Raw genomic sequence first — 13,275 nt, 5'->3', positions numbered from 1 at the left:
AAGTTATGAAGACCTGCTGCCTCTGACCTATGACCGTGAATAAGTTGGACTTCTCAGAGCCTCAGGGAACCCTCTAAAAACTGCAAAATATAGACGTATGGCTGATTTCTATCAGTGGAGACAGTTTCTATACCGAGAATAACGTAGTCACATGTGGACCAACAAAAAAGCTTATCCTAAAAGGTAGAGGAAGGAAGAATATTTCTATGCTTTAAAATTTGTCCTTAGCATGTTTCCTGATTAAGAAAAAGATGAAACCCTTCAAGGCTGAAGTTCTAAACCCAACCCTACCACAACACTCAAGTTTCTGGCCATCCTTTGACACGAAAATTTTCAAGTCATAATGCTGACTCTGATCTACATCAAAAGACTATAGGAAACAACAATAACAATAGTTACATGGCTCCACCAAAAAATACATTAAACAGCTTCCTCAGCATGTGGAATCTGTCTGCAATGATATAAAAATGTCATGGGGACTTGGTAAATGTAAAGTTCTTAATGTATTCCAAAGAAAGATGGAGATGGAAGACTTTGAACTTAAATATGGAGCTCAACTTGAAACAAAAGATGAAGGCAATACTTACAAATGTCTTTTCTTGGTAATACCCAGTGGAATTGCGCATCGGCCAGCTATGGGAGGGGGGAAGGGGAGGGAGGAATAGAAAATGATTTTTGTGACCAAGGAGCAAGGTTCGAAATTGACCAAATAAAAAAATAAATGTAAAAAAATGTCTTTTCTTCCTCTAGGCAAGAAACATCAAGAATAAAATTGTCCACCAATAAACTATGGCTATCCATGTCAAACAAATTACTGTCATCTTGAAAATGGAACTCAAAGGGAAGAACGCATTTAAAGCAATTGAGGTTTACATAATTCCAATCTCAACATACAATTAACATATAGTTTTGGAACTATAAAATGGACCATAATAATGATCTATATCATAATAAGAAAATAAAAGGACTCTCACTTTAAAACTGTTGTGGATATATTAACACTTCATAGTCAAATATAAGAGGGAGAACCTTGATCAATATTCTCAGGCTACTATTGAGGTCGCCATCATCTTTCCAGTGACCAGGATCACAGCCTCAATATCATCCTTGAATCTTCATCCTTATTCACACTATGTATCCAAGAAGTTGCCAAAGCTTGCTATTTCTGCTCTCACAACATGTTTCATATGCATTCCCCCTTTCTCTGCTCACACAGCCACCATCTTTGTTTCAACCTGCATTACCTAACCTGTCACCATTGCATGAAATAGTCTTCTGACTGATATCCCTATCTTGGGTTTCTCCCTGCTCCAATACAAGACTTCAGGCAGATACAGGCGATCCTGGAAAAGTCACTCAACCTCTATATGTCTTAGTTTCCTCCAGTGTAAAAAGGGTCCTAATAACACCTCTTATAGGATCATTGTGAGAATCAAATGAAGTATTTACAAAATGTGCCTGGCACAGAGCGGGCACTTAATAAGTATTTGCTTTCTTCCTTTCATCTTCTTCACAGCTTCACAGAAAAGTGATTTTCCTATAGCATGATTTGACCATGGCAGCCTCTCCTTACACAATAAATTGCAGTAGTTCTTGCTCCTTTTCTTTTATATCACTTTGTTTTAGCTGTCCCTAAAGCCCAAGATGCTTTCCCTCCTCACTTTTGTCTCTTAGAATCACTGACTTTCTTCATACTCAGTCCAAATGCCATCTTTTACAGGAGACATTGATTTGCCCCTCTGGATATCTTCTATTTATTCTGTATATATCTTGAATGTTCCTATTTATACACATTTTGTCTATCCCCTGAGAAGGTAAGCTCACTGAAGGCAAGGTCTATTTTTATTTTTTCTTTGTATCTCTAGTAATTGGTAAAGTGCCTGGTCGATATTAAATTCTTATTATAAATATAAATATAAATATAAATAAATATAAATAATTGCTGATTAATTGATCCAATAAGTGAGTTGGAATGGAACCAGATCATGGGTACAAACAGAACTGCTGTCCTCAGTTCCCTGGATATAATTCACAAACATTTAAGAATGTTTTTCATAGATATTGCCACTTTTATATATATATATATATATATGCATATATATATATATTCATGATCTCCTAGCTACACAGAATGAAAAAAAAATAATGGAGATGTCTATGAGAAAAAAAATCAAAATCAAGTGGGAATAAAGTGAAATAACCTGAGGCCCATCATGTTGTCTAGAGTGATCCAGATGATGCTTTCAGTAAGCCTACAGAAGATGAGCTGATGTCCCAGTATTTTAATCTAATTACAAAAATCAGTTAACTTATTTATCCTTTAATAGTCCATAGAACATTAAAAAGAATAATAGCAGGAAAACAACTTGTTCTAGGTCTACTTCTGTCTTCTGTCTTCATTCCATTGAAAATGATGAGAATGAGATAAATAATAATAACATTGTGAGTTTATATCCTAGTGCTTTTATTCAATTACAAAAAGTAGTCATTTCTGGCATGGCAGATAGAGAACTGTTCTCTAAGCTGGGAAGATCTGGGTCCCATCTCCTTCTCTGGTATATACTCTGTCTATGTGACCTTGGGCAAATGATTTAGCCTCTCTGCACCCCAGCAATACTGTAAGGCTACGAGTGGAAGAGGAGGCATTGATCTGCATTGGTAGAAGGAGTTCTTCATTGAGTGTTTCCTATACAAAGGAAATCATAGAACTGGTAAAAAAAAAAAAGCAATGTTGCTCATTCAGGGCTTTCTATTTTCCATCTCCATATCTTTGTACTTCTGTTTCCTATTCCTGGAATGTACCTACACCCATCCCTGCCTCATTGAATCCCTGAATTCCTTCAAGAATCATCTCAAATGTCACCTAGAGAAAGTCTTTCCTGATTCTCCTTCCCATACCAAATCATCTATTTTGCATATTAACATATCTTAGCCAGTTTTCTCCAGTGATATAAAATGCAAGCTCTCAGAGCATAAGGACTTTTGTCTTTGTGCCCCCAGCAGGTAGCACTTAGTAGGTACTTAGAAACACTCAAAATTTATAAGTACAATGATGAAGCACTATTTTAAAAATAAAGAACATTTGCAATGAAAGTATTACAGTAAATACTTTAATTAGAGGCATAGTCATTGCTTAGAGTTGGGCTGTTCCAAAATAATAAAAATGATGGTATTATCTAAGTTCATTTATAGAATTCATGCTACATCAAAGGGGAACAGTGTATTTGATCGAGTTAGACAAAATAATTACATTTATGTAGATGAACAAATGGTCTAAAATCTCAAAGAAAGCACTAATTTTAAAAAGTATGATTGTAGGGGAAGCATTTACAGATAAAGTATAGGATAAGGTAGTTATCATCAAAAGTAGTTGATACTGGTTTAAAAAAAGAAAGGGAGTTCAGTGGAACAATCTAGAAGAAAAATCATAAATAATCAAAATCAACAATAATGAGGGGTTTCATATACTTGAGAGCAGAAACTACATGGGGGAGAATTCTTTATTTGACAGGAATTGATAGGAGCACTGGAAAGATGTTTGGCAAAAAAAAAAAAATAGGATTATATCATGCACCACAAGTTCCAAAGAGGCATTTGACTTAAATATAAAAGAGACCGGGTTTTTTTTGTGTGGTTATTTTTTTACACACTGGAAGAAAATAGTCATAGCTATGGCCAATGGAAGAATAATTAAAGGATAAAGATCACAAATAATAAAGTAGACAATTTTAAAACTACCATTTTTATATGAATGGTATCAATGAATTAGGATGAGAGAAGAAACTATTTATTGAAGGGAAAAAAATCTTTCCTTTGAGTATCTCTGGTAAGATTCTGATATCCAAAGTGTACAGAAAATTGATACAAAGAGCAAAATATATGAACAAACAGTTCTCAGAAAAACTGAAAGCTATTAAAAACCATATGAATATTGTTCCAATCACTAATAGTAAGAGAACTGAAAATCAAAACAACTTATTGCCAAATCACAAGTTGCTCCTGTCCCCCAGGAAGAAGTTATCTGTACAGTGTGCATAAAGACAAACTCTTTGTATGCTTTGGAAACAAGTCTCAGAGAGCCTAACATTCATTGCAAACTCCTGAACTCTCACAACAACACGATATAGCAGAGGAATTGTAGAAGGAAGGGGAAAAAATAGATACTATTCCATACTTATTATTTTTCTTCATATGAGTTGCTGGCTACTTGCATAAAGAAGGGATCAGAAGAATATTCATATTTGTTTGCCAACTTTCGTTATGAAAACAAATTTGGAAAATGCAATCTAAATGACAGTCGTACCAAAGAGGAAGCACATTAGCTCCCATTCCATTAAAATATAAGTTTTTTGAGGGCTATGAAAGTTTCGTTTTTGTCTTTGTATCCCCAATGAAGAGAGGCATCAGAGCCGAATGGCTAGAAAACTAGACTTAGATTCAGGAATATTTGGGTTCAAATCTTGCCTCTGACTTGCACTGGTTAGATGACTATGAGCAAAAGAGCAAAGTCCTTCAAATTCTACATGCCTTTGGAAATTCTCTAAGTGTAGACGGTTGAGATAGGTTGTATTTTTGGTTCATTGAAGAGAAATTCTGTACAGTGAGTTCTATATAACAATGAGGTCACAAGCCTCAACTTTTTAAAAAAGTTACCCATTGACTTACACAGTCCTTGCTTAATAAATTAAGTGGTGCTGTGCTTAATAAAGTTGTTGAACTGTCAGCCTTCTTACTCTTCATTTGTTTATTAAATTTATTATTTATTTGGTCATTTGGTTGTTATGGTTTTTTTTGTTTGTTTGTTTCCTTTTCCCTTTCATTATCTTTTTAAATTCTCTCCCTTTCTTTTCCTTTTCCCTCTTCCGTTCAATGTTAAACTATGTATCAGGCACTGTTCTAAGTGTTGGGCATAGGAAGAAAGGGAAAAGATAGCCCCTTCCTTTGAGGAGCTCATAGTCTAATGGGGGAGACAGATGCAAAAACCCATGTAAATACAAGATAAATTCAGGATAAATTGGTGATAATTGACAGAGAAAAGGTTCTAACTTTAAGTGGAGTTAGGAAAGCCTCTTTTACAAAGAGAGATTTTAACTGGAACTTGAAGGATTTCAGGAGACAAAGATGAAGAAGAAGAAAACTCCAGACAAAGGGATCAGCTAGTGAAAAATGCTGAAGGAAAAGATGTCAGATCAGCCAGTGGATCCCAATGAGAGGTGATTTCTGACCCTTGCCTGGATCAGTAATAGGGCACTGAAACATGTAAGAAATTAAAAGTAGCATTAATAATAACTTATCTGCCTACCACTTTATAGTTTACTATCATATTTTATTCCCACAGCTCTGTGATTAAAAGTGGAAAAGAGGTTCTATTATCCTCATTAACCAGGTTAGGAAACAGTGACTCAGTTGAATGACTTGTCCAAGGTTATGCAGATAAGTATTGGGGTTGGGACCTAAGGTCTATTGATGGTCAGTTCTTTTTCCAGGCCATTATGTTTTCAGGACATCAGGAGAGTCAGTCAGTCCTAGTATTGAACCAAGACTGTCATCTACTCTTATTGACTTTGGGTATTTCTTTTGACTATCGTTAGTCTGCCCAAGTTAGGAGAATCTGAATTGTCTCTTGGATTTAGAGTGCTAAACTAGAGCCTTACCCATGAGATGGAAGAAGGCACAAAAGCAATTTTGGTGACAGCATCTTTTGCATTTCTCTAGTCACAAATAGTCTTTCCTTTTGTGAAAATTAGAGGAAATCGACCTAGGAAAGATAAACCAACATGAAGTTCAATGATGCTGAGTTGTATTGGGACTCCCAGGAGGCAGGATATTTGGAGCTGACTGGCACTCCAACCATTGTGTTTTGGAACTACAGGGATCGGAGCACAATTCGTGAGCTGACAATGTGTGCTGCAATACTTTGGCACAGACTCCTTAGTTCTAACTGAAGCAGGAAGACTTAGCCCTGAATCTGTCTTTAACTTTGTCCTTCCATGACACTGTAATGTCATCCTTGTGTCTTTTATGCGAATTAAAATTTAGAAATACAAAGGCTCAATTATAAATGTCTTTGTTTTCCTATCAGCTGGAAGAGAGGATCTGAGTAATTTGGGAAGGCAAGGTTTGTTGAGCTGGAATAAAGAACAAAATAGTCAAAGCTGAAATCATTTAATTCTTTCCTCGGCAAGTAAGTACAGAATTACAGATGTCTCTTGAATGCAATAAATTAATTTCAGTCATGCTTGTTTATTTGTATAATCATTGCCAAAGTAAGAACCAAATCCAAAAATTAACGATTTGAGAATCCACTGGGTGTTGCATGGATCCAGCTCCGTTCTTTTTCACGTGAGTTACAAAACCAACCACCCTGCGTTACAACATGTGGACAGCAGAGTGATTGATTAGCAAGCTAATGCATATCAAGACCCAGCTAAACTCTCAGCTTCCATCCCAAGCAGGGTGCAGCTTCCCAACCAAAAGTCAGCTTTAAATGTAATTAAGTCTGCTGGGCTGTTCAACTAAGAAACTAGAAAAGTTGGGTTATTTAATGGAAATAACAAATGGTTGTAATTCACATCCTAAAATAATGAAAGTATTCAAGAGGAGAAACTTTCCATTTAAAAAGAATCAGATGTTGGTTTATTGGCCATTAAAAAGTATAACCAACTGTTTCATAATTTGCCAAGTAGCATCCATCTCTGTAAGCTAATAAAAGTGTTGCCGATGGGTTTCCGAAGGATTTTGGTGAGTACAAAAGGGAACTTTCACATGCACTCAGTTGATAGGTTTCCTTGCTGACTTTGCTCCATCTTTCATCCAAGTGTAAGAGAGAGCTGGACAAACCTAAGAGTGTCTTTCTAAGTCACACTGCACAGAAGGGGACAAATCCCTCTTCCCTATGCCCAGGATTACTTAGGACAAGGAATGCTGTTACGCAATTGCTTTGCAACTCCAGCAGGTTTAGAAAGTGAACTCTTTCTAAGTGCAGAACTCAGAACTGGGAAGAACTAACTGTGATCATTCATCAAATGTCCCTGTCTGTCCCACTGTAGGGAATTAGCTGTGCTTTCTTCAAAGTGTGTATTTTCCCCATTGTGGCAACCAATTGAGTACTATAGAAGTTTAACGTTCTCATCTCTAATCCAGGCTGCATCTAATTGGAGGAGAGAAAGAATTCATGGCAGCACATGAATCAGAGAAGTATGGAAGTAAAAAGCATATTTGCTCTGGCAGATGAATAAGGCCCTTTTGACATTATTACCTTACATAACACATCTATGCATATGGAAGTCTTGGAGCAGAAGTGGCAGAAAGAGGCTTGAATTTGGAGTCACAAGTCTGAAGTTTGAAACTTTTGTCACTACCTGTGAGACCTTGAGCAATTAATTCACTTATCTTTTCTGATCTTCAATTCCCTCATTTATAAAATGAGAGAGTTTTTATCAGTTCCTCTCTAAGATACGTTCCAGCTCTAAATCCTATGACATATTTATATAATCCTTTTTAGTTGATAAAATACTTTCATATGTTTTAGCTCATTTGATTTCCAGTGTCTTGGGGAAAAGGCAAAGCAGATATTGTCATCCCCATTTTACAGATGAGGAAAATTATTACTTACTTACAATTCAGGGGCTTTTGTGTCAAGTTGACCTATTTCACTTGGATGAACAGGGTATCACTAATCCCAGTTCCTCTGGTAAAACAGAGGGCCAGGAGGCCACACCATTTGCCCTGTCACTGTGTCATAAGGTCTTCTCAATTATCTCCCCTGCTTGCAAACCTTACAGACACAGCCCCTGTCATCTGACCCCATATGTGCATATACTTAAGGACTCCTTTCATTGCCAACTCCACTGTAGCTAAAGCCTTAGGAATTTCAGACCTTGGCATCTGCCCTAGTGCTGAACTCTCTTATAAGTGTGCTTTCTTCAAATTGATGTGAGAAATGCTTGAGAACAGTGATTGGCTCTCCTTTTCTATCTGTATCCCCAGCACCTTGCACGGTGCTGAGTGCATAGTAAGCATATAATAAATGCTCATTCATTCATTCCCCAAAGGTATTCTCAATTAGTTAATGGTAGAGCATGCCAACAACCCAGGTCTCATTCCTACACCCCCCCCCCCCCCCCCCCCCGTCTTTGTGGTATACTATGCTGCCTAAAGAGTTTGGAGAAAATGTTGGAGATCATCACTGAGTGTCTGAGGTGATGACGCGAGAAGACCTCTTTTAAAGAGTTCTTGTAGTAATGTGTATCTTCTTGGACATTTATCTTTCTTGCTTCCTCCCAATCTTTCATTCATACATAAGTCATTAATTCTGGTCCTTCACAATGGATTTTAATCAGTGGATTCTGATAGTTAGCTAAAAGGAATTCAAAGAAAAGGACTTGAAGGAACATTTTTCTGCTTTATTTGGTGAAGGTTACATTTGTTATTGTTTTTGTACAATCAAGTATTTTGGTGTTGTGAAATTATGATGATAATATCTTAGAAGACCTCTTATTTGGATCAGGGAGGAGCTGAGGGATTAGCCCTCCGAAATAACCCTAGTAAATCAAGACTAGAAAGGCTGGATCAGCCACTGGGCTCAGGATATTCCAGTCATCTCTACTTTGTAAAGAATTGAGGACTCAGGGGGCAGCTGGGTAGCTCAGTGGATTGAGAACCAGCCCCAGAGACGGGACGTCCTATGTTCAAATCTGGCCTCAGACACTTCCCAGCGCTGTGACCCTGGGCAAGTCACTTGACCCCCATTGCCTAGCCCTGACCACTCTTCTGCCTTGGAGCCAATACACAGTATTGACTCCAAGACGGAAGGTAAGGGTTTAAAAAAAAAAAGAATTGAGGACTCAAAGCTTCTACCATACAGAAAACACAGTGGATGGCTCAAAAATATGGTCCAGGATTCAAAACAGAAAGAAAGGTCTTATTGAGAAAGCAATGGCTAACAAAGGAAAGGGGGCAAAAATCTGAGGAAAGGCATCCACCACTTTGACTAAATGATGGCCAGGGTAACTAGACTCAGATCCTAACCTAGATTGGGTAATAGGTAGGAAAGTTAAAGTGATATGATAGGTTTGAAAGTCACTTCTATGACTTTTCAGTAAATGGAACTTCATTAAACCTTATCAACTCAGAGAGAAAAGGAGTCTGACAATGTTCAAGGTCATAAAGCCTTAGGAAACTCCACGAGAGGGACAAAGGCAGCATTCTCAATGTCATCTTAGGATGGTTTGAAACCAGGGGGAGAGCTTTTAGAGTGCCAGTGTGCCAGGGAACGAGACTCAAGAGAGCCAGAGCAACTTTAGAGTAGAAGAAACGTGTTAGCTCCAAGACTCACCATGGGGCCCATAGAGAGAGAGAGTGCTAGGAAGCAGATTCTTCAGTGAACTTAGGATCCTTCAAGACCTGGTAGGGCGAACAATGGCAAAAGACCTCAGAGTAGATGTCTGAGTCTCTTTCTTTAACAACCTTTCTCCGGCTTCCAATTCAGACAGGGGAGAGGCAAGAAAAAGGGACCAAGGACTGGTGCCTCTCAGCGACACCAGCCAAGTCAACCAGTGTCTAGACTTTAGTTAAATTTGGATAAGAAATCTCTGGAAACTAGTTTGCTTCTAAGTTTTTGAATCTCTTTTGTTTCCCCTAAGTCTCCTAGCAAACGTTCCTTTTAAAAATTCTAAGCCTTGCCTTGGATAAAATAAGGAGTAAAGGTTTTTCCACTCCTGAATTAGGATAGGTAAAGGGAGGCGTGATCTTTTAGTGCATAACCAAGCATGGTTAGGGTGATGGCAACAAGTGTACCTCACAGCTTTTAAAGTTTGGAAAGCTGTGGTAGATCAGAGGCGGATAAAGAATATGGGACCCAGGAGGAAGAGAGTCAAAAAGACTATAATTTCGTCCTACCAGAATCCTACCTTTAAACACAGTCATCATAGTATTTATTCAGAACTTTAAAGTTTGCAAATAGTTTTACAAGTATTATCTCATTTTGCCAACACGACAACCCTGGGAGGTAGATGCTATGGTTATCCCCTGTTTTATAAATGAGGAAAGAGAGGCAGCCAGAGGTTCCGTGACTTGCCTAGGATCACACAGCTGGCAAGTGACTGGAGATCAAAAATGAACTCAGAACTTCTTGATTCCAAGTTGAACTCTCCAACCACTGTCCCACCTAGCTGAATAGCTGCAAAATATCCCACATTTTCTAAGTCTATGAGACCTGAATTTTCCACAGAGGTCACTAGCTATGTATGGACTGGTTTTCCATCAGCTTCACCTATGATGTATATTTAAATAATAAATACAAGATTACCAAGAATGAGGTCCCATCAACCAATAATGAAATCATATTTAATATAGCATATATCCAGTGTATAAAACATGTGCTTAAAATGGGCAACTTTTAGAAGACCCAAGCAGGGGCTACTTATGATCCTCCATAGGGAATCATCCATATAACTTTTTATTCAAAACAGGAAGGAGAATTTATTAAGCACCCACTCTTTGCCAGGTGCTGAGCGAAGTGCTTTGCAAATATTATCTCATTTGACCCTCATAACAACCTTCAGATATCATGTTATTATTATCCCCATTTTACAGTTGAAGAAACTGAGACAGGCAGTAGTTAAGTGACTTGCCCAGGGTCACACAGCTGGGAAGTGTCTGAGGTCAAATTTGAACCTAGGACCTCCCGTCTTTAGTGCTGGCTCTCAATCCACTGAGCTACCCAGTTGCCCTAATTTTTTATTCAAAACGGAAGGAGAATTTATTAAGCACCCACTCTTTGCCAGGTGCTGAGCTAAGTGTTTTGCAAATATTATCTCATTTGATCCTCATAACAACCTTCGGATATCATGCTATTATTATCCCCATTTTACAGTTGAAGAAACTGAGACAGGCAGTAGTTAAGTGACTTGGCCAGGGTCACACAGCTGGGAAGTTTCTGAGGACAGATTTGAACCTAGGACCTCCTGTCTTTAGTGCTGGCTCTCAATCCACTGAGCTACCCAGTTGCCCTAATTTTTTATTCAAAACGGGAAGGAGAATTTATTAAGCACCCACTCTTTGCCAGGTGCTGAGCTAAGTGCTTTGCAAATATTATCTCATTTGATCCTCATAACAACCTTCGGATATCATGCTATTATTATCCCCATTTTACAGTTGAAGAAACTGAGACAGGCAGTAGTTAAGTGACTTGGCCAGGGTCACACAGCTGGGAAGTTTCTGAGGACAGATTTGAACCTAGGACCTCCTGTCTTTAGTGCTGGCTCTCAATCCACTGAGCTACCCAGTTGCCCTAATTTTTTATTCAAAACGGGAAGGAGAATTTATTAAGCACCCACTCTTTGCCAGGTGCTGAGCTAAGTGCTTTGCAAATATTATCTCATTTGATCCTCATAACAACCTTCGGATATCATGCTATTATTATCCCCATTTTACAGTTGAAGAAACTGAGACAGGCAGTAGTTAAGTGACTTGGCCAGGGTCACACAGCTGGGAAGTTTCTGAGGACAGATTTGAACCTAGGACCTCCTGTCTTTAGTGCTGGCTCTCAATCCACTGAGCTACCCAGTTGCCCTAATTTTTTATTCAAAACGGGAAGGAGAATTTATTAAGCACCCACTCTTTGCCAGGTGCTGAGCTAAGTGCTTTGCAAATATTATCTCATTTGATCCTCATAACAACCTTCAGATATCATGCTATTATTATCCCCATTTTACAGTTGAAGAAACTGAGACAGGCAGTAGTTAAGTGACCTGGCCAGGGTCATAGAGATGGGAAGTGTCTGAGGCAGATTTGAATTTAGGTCTTCCTGACTTTAGGCTCAGCTCTCTATTTACTATGCCAGCTAATCGCTGGGGTTGGGAATGAGGGATTGAGGAAGATTGGGGGAGGGGGTTAGTGGGGAGCTGAGGAATGTGGGAGTGGGAAAATATTGAACACTTGCTATATAGTACCTTCGTACTACCTGTATGGGAGTTTCAGAGAGATATAAGAGACTTTGTGACCTCAAGAAGCTTATCATTGAATTCCATTAAGCATTTACCAAGCACTTATAGGGCTAGGTGCTTTGGGAAGCAAATACAGGAAAAAACCCATACCTGCTCTCAAGGAATTTATACATCTTGGGAGGAGGGGATAGGGGGTCCATTGCATTCACAGATCAAGGTAAGATATTTTAGGAAATAAAACTCCTCGAAAGACTGGAGAGAGTGGAAGCTGTTATCTATATTGATCCCTGAAGGGAAGCTGGAGTCCAAGAGGTGGAGATGAGAAGGGTGTGCATTCTGGGAATGGGTGATAATCCTTGGGAACGGGCAGCGGCAGGGGAAGGGATGCACAGAGGGAGAGTTAAAGAAACAACAGATGGACTCGTTTAGTTGGAAAATGGGAGCATGAAGGGATATAATGTAAAATTAGTCTAAAGCCAGAGTGTAAAATTGTCAATGCCAAGCTGAGAAGTTTTCTTAGAGGCAACAGGAAGCCTTGAGCAGAGGAGTGATGTATGGTCAGGCCTATGCGTTAGAAAAATGATTATGGTGGCTGTCTAGGGGATAGATTGCGGAAGGAAAAGCCAGGAAATAAGCACACAAATTCCAAGGCTCAATCAAATCTAAAAACATTTGTTAAACCCTTACTCTGGGCTACTGCTTCCTCTTGCTTGTGGCTCTTCTGACCTTTTGAAGTTCAGAAGGCCCTCATCTTGTTGATTCTCACTCTGGGTTCTCAGCTGCCCAACCAGGAAAGAAAACAAGGCAATATGATCATTAAGTATGGCATCTGGGTGGGAGATAGAGTAGCTGTCCTTTCTGTAACAATCCCAGGAGGGATGAGACAGAGAGAAAAAGGACAGGCTGAAAGTAATAGAGACAGAGAGACACAGAGAAATAAAGGAATAGAATGAGGGAGGTGGGGTGGGGGTAGAGAATGTATGCAATTAGACAGGGACCTAAAGAAGAGACTGAGCAAATGTCATAGCTTGCTGAGGCCACAGCAAATCCACAGAACAGATCCCAACTAGTAAACAAGCCTTTAAGGCTTTGAGAGTCTGAACTAGGGGTAGTGATATTGAAAATGGAAAAGAAGAAAGACCAGCAAGTAACATTTTGGACAAAGCATTCACAATATCCAAGGAATACTGATTTAGAGCAAGAAAAAGACCGGAAGTGACTAACTGGTCCATTTGGTAAATGACTGAACTTAGAAAGTGTGAAGTAAAAATTGACTCAACTTCCAAGTCTAATTAACTGACAGAATGACAGAAGTACGGATGTAAAA

The sequence above is a fragment of the Monodelphis domestica genome, chromosome 3 (genome assembly GCF_027887165.1).
Source record: "Monodelphis domestica isolate mMonDom1 chromosome 3, mMonDom1.pri, whole genome shotgun sequence".
In the NCBI taxonomy this organism is placed as follows: Eukaryota; Metazoa; Chordata; class Mammalia; order Didelphimorphia; family Didelphidae; genus Monodelphis; species Monodelphis domestica.
The sequence above is the reverse complement of the archived record's forward strand: the minus strand, read 5'-3'. Positions refer to the sequence as shown.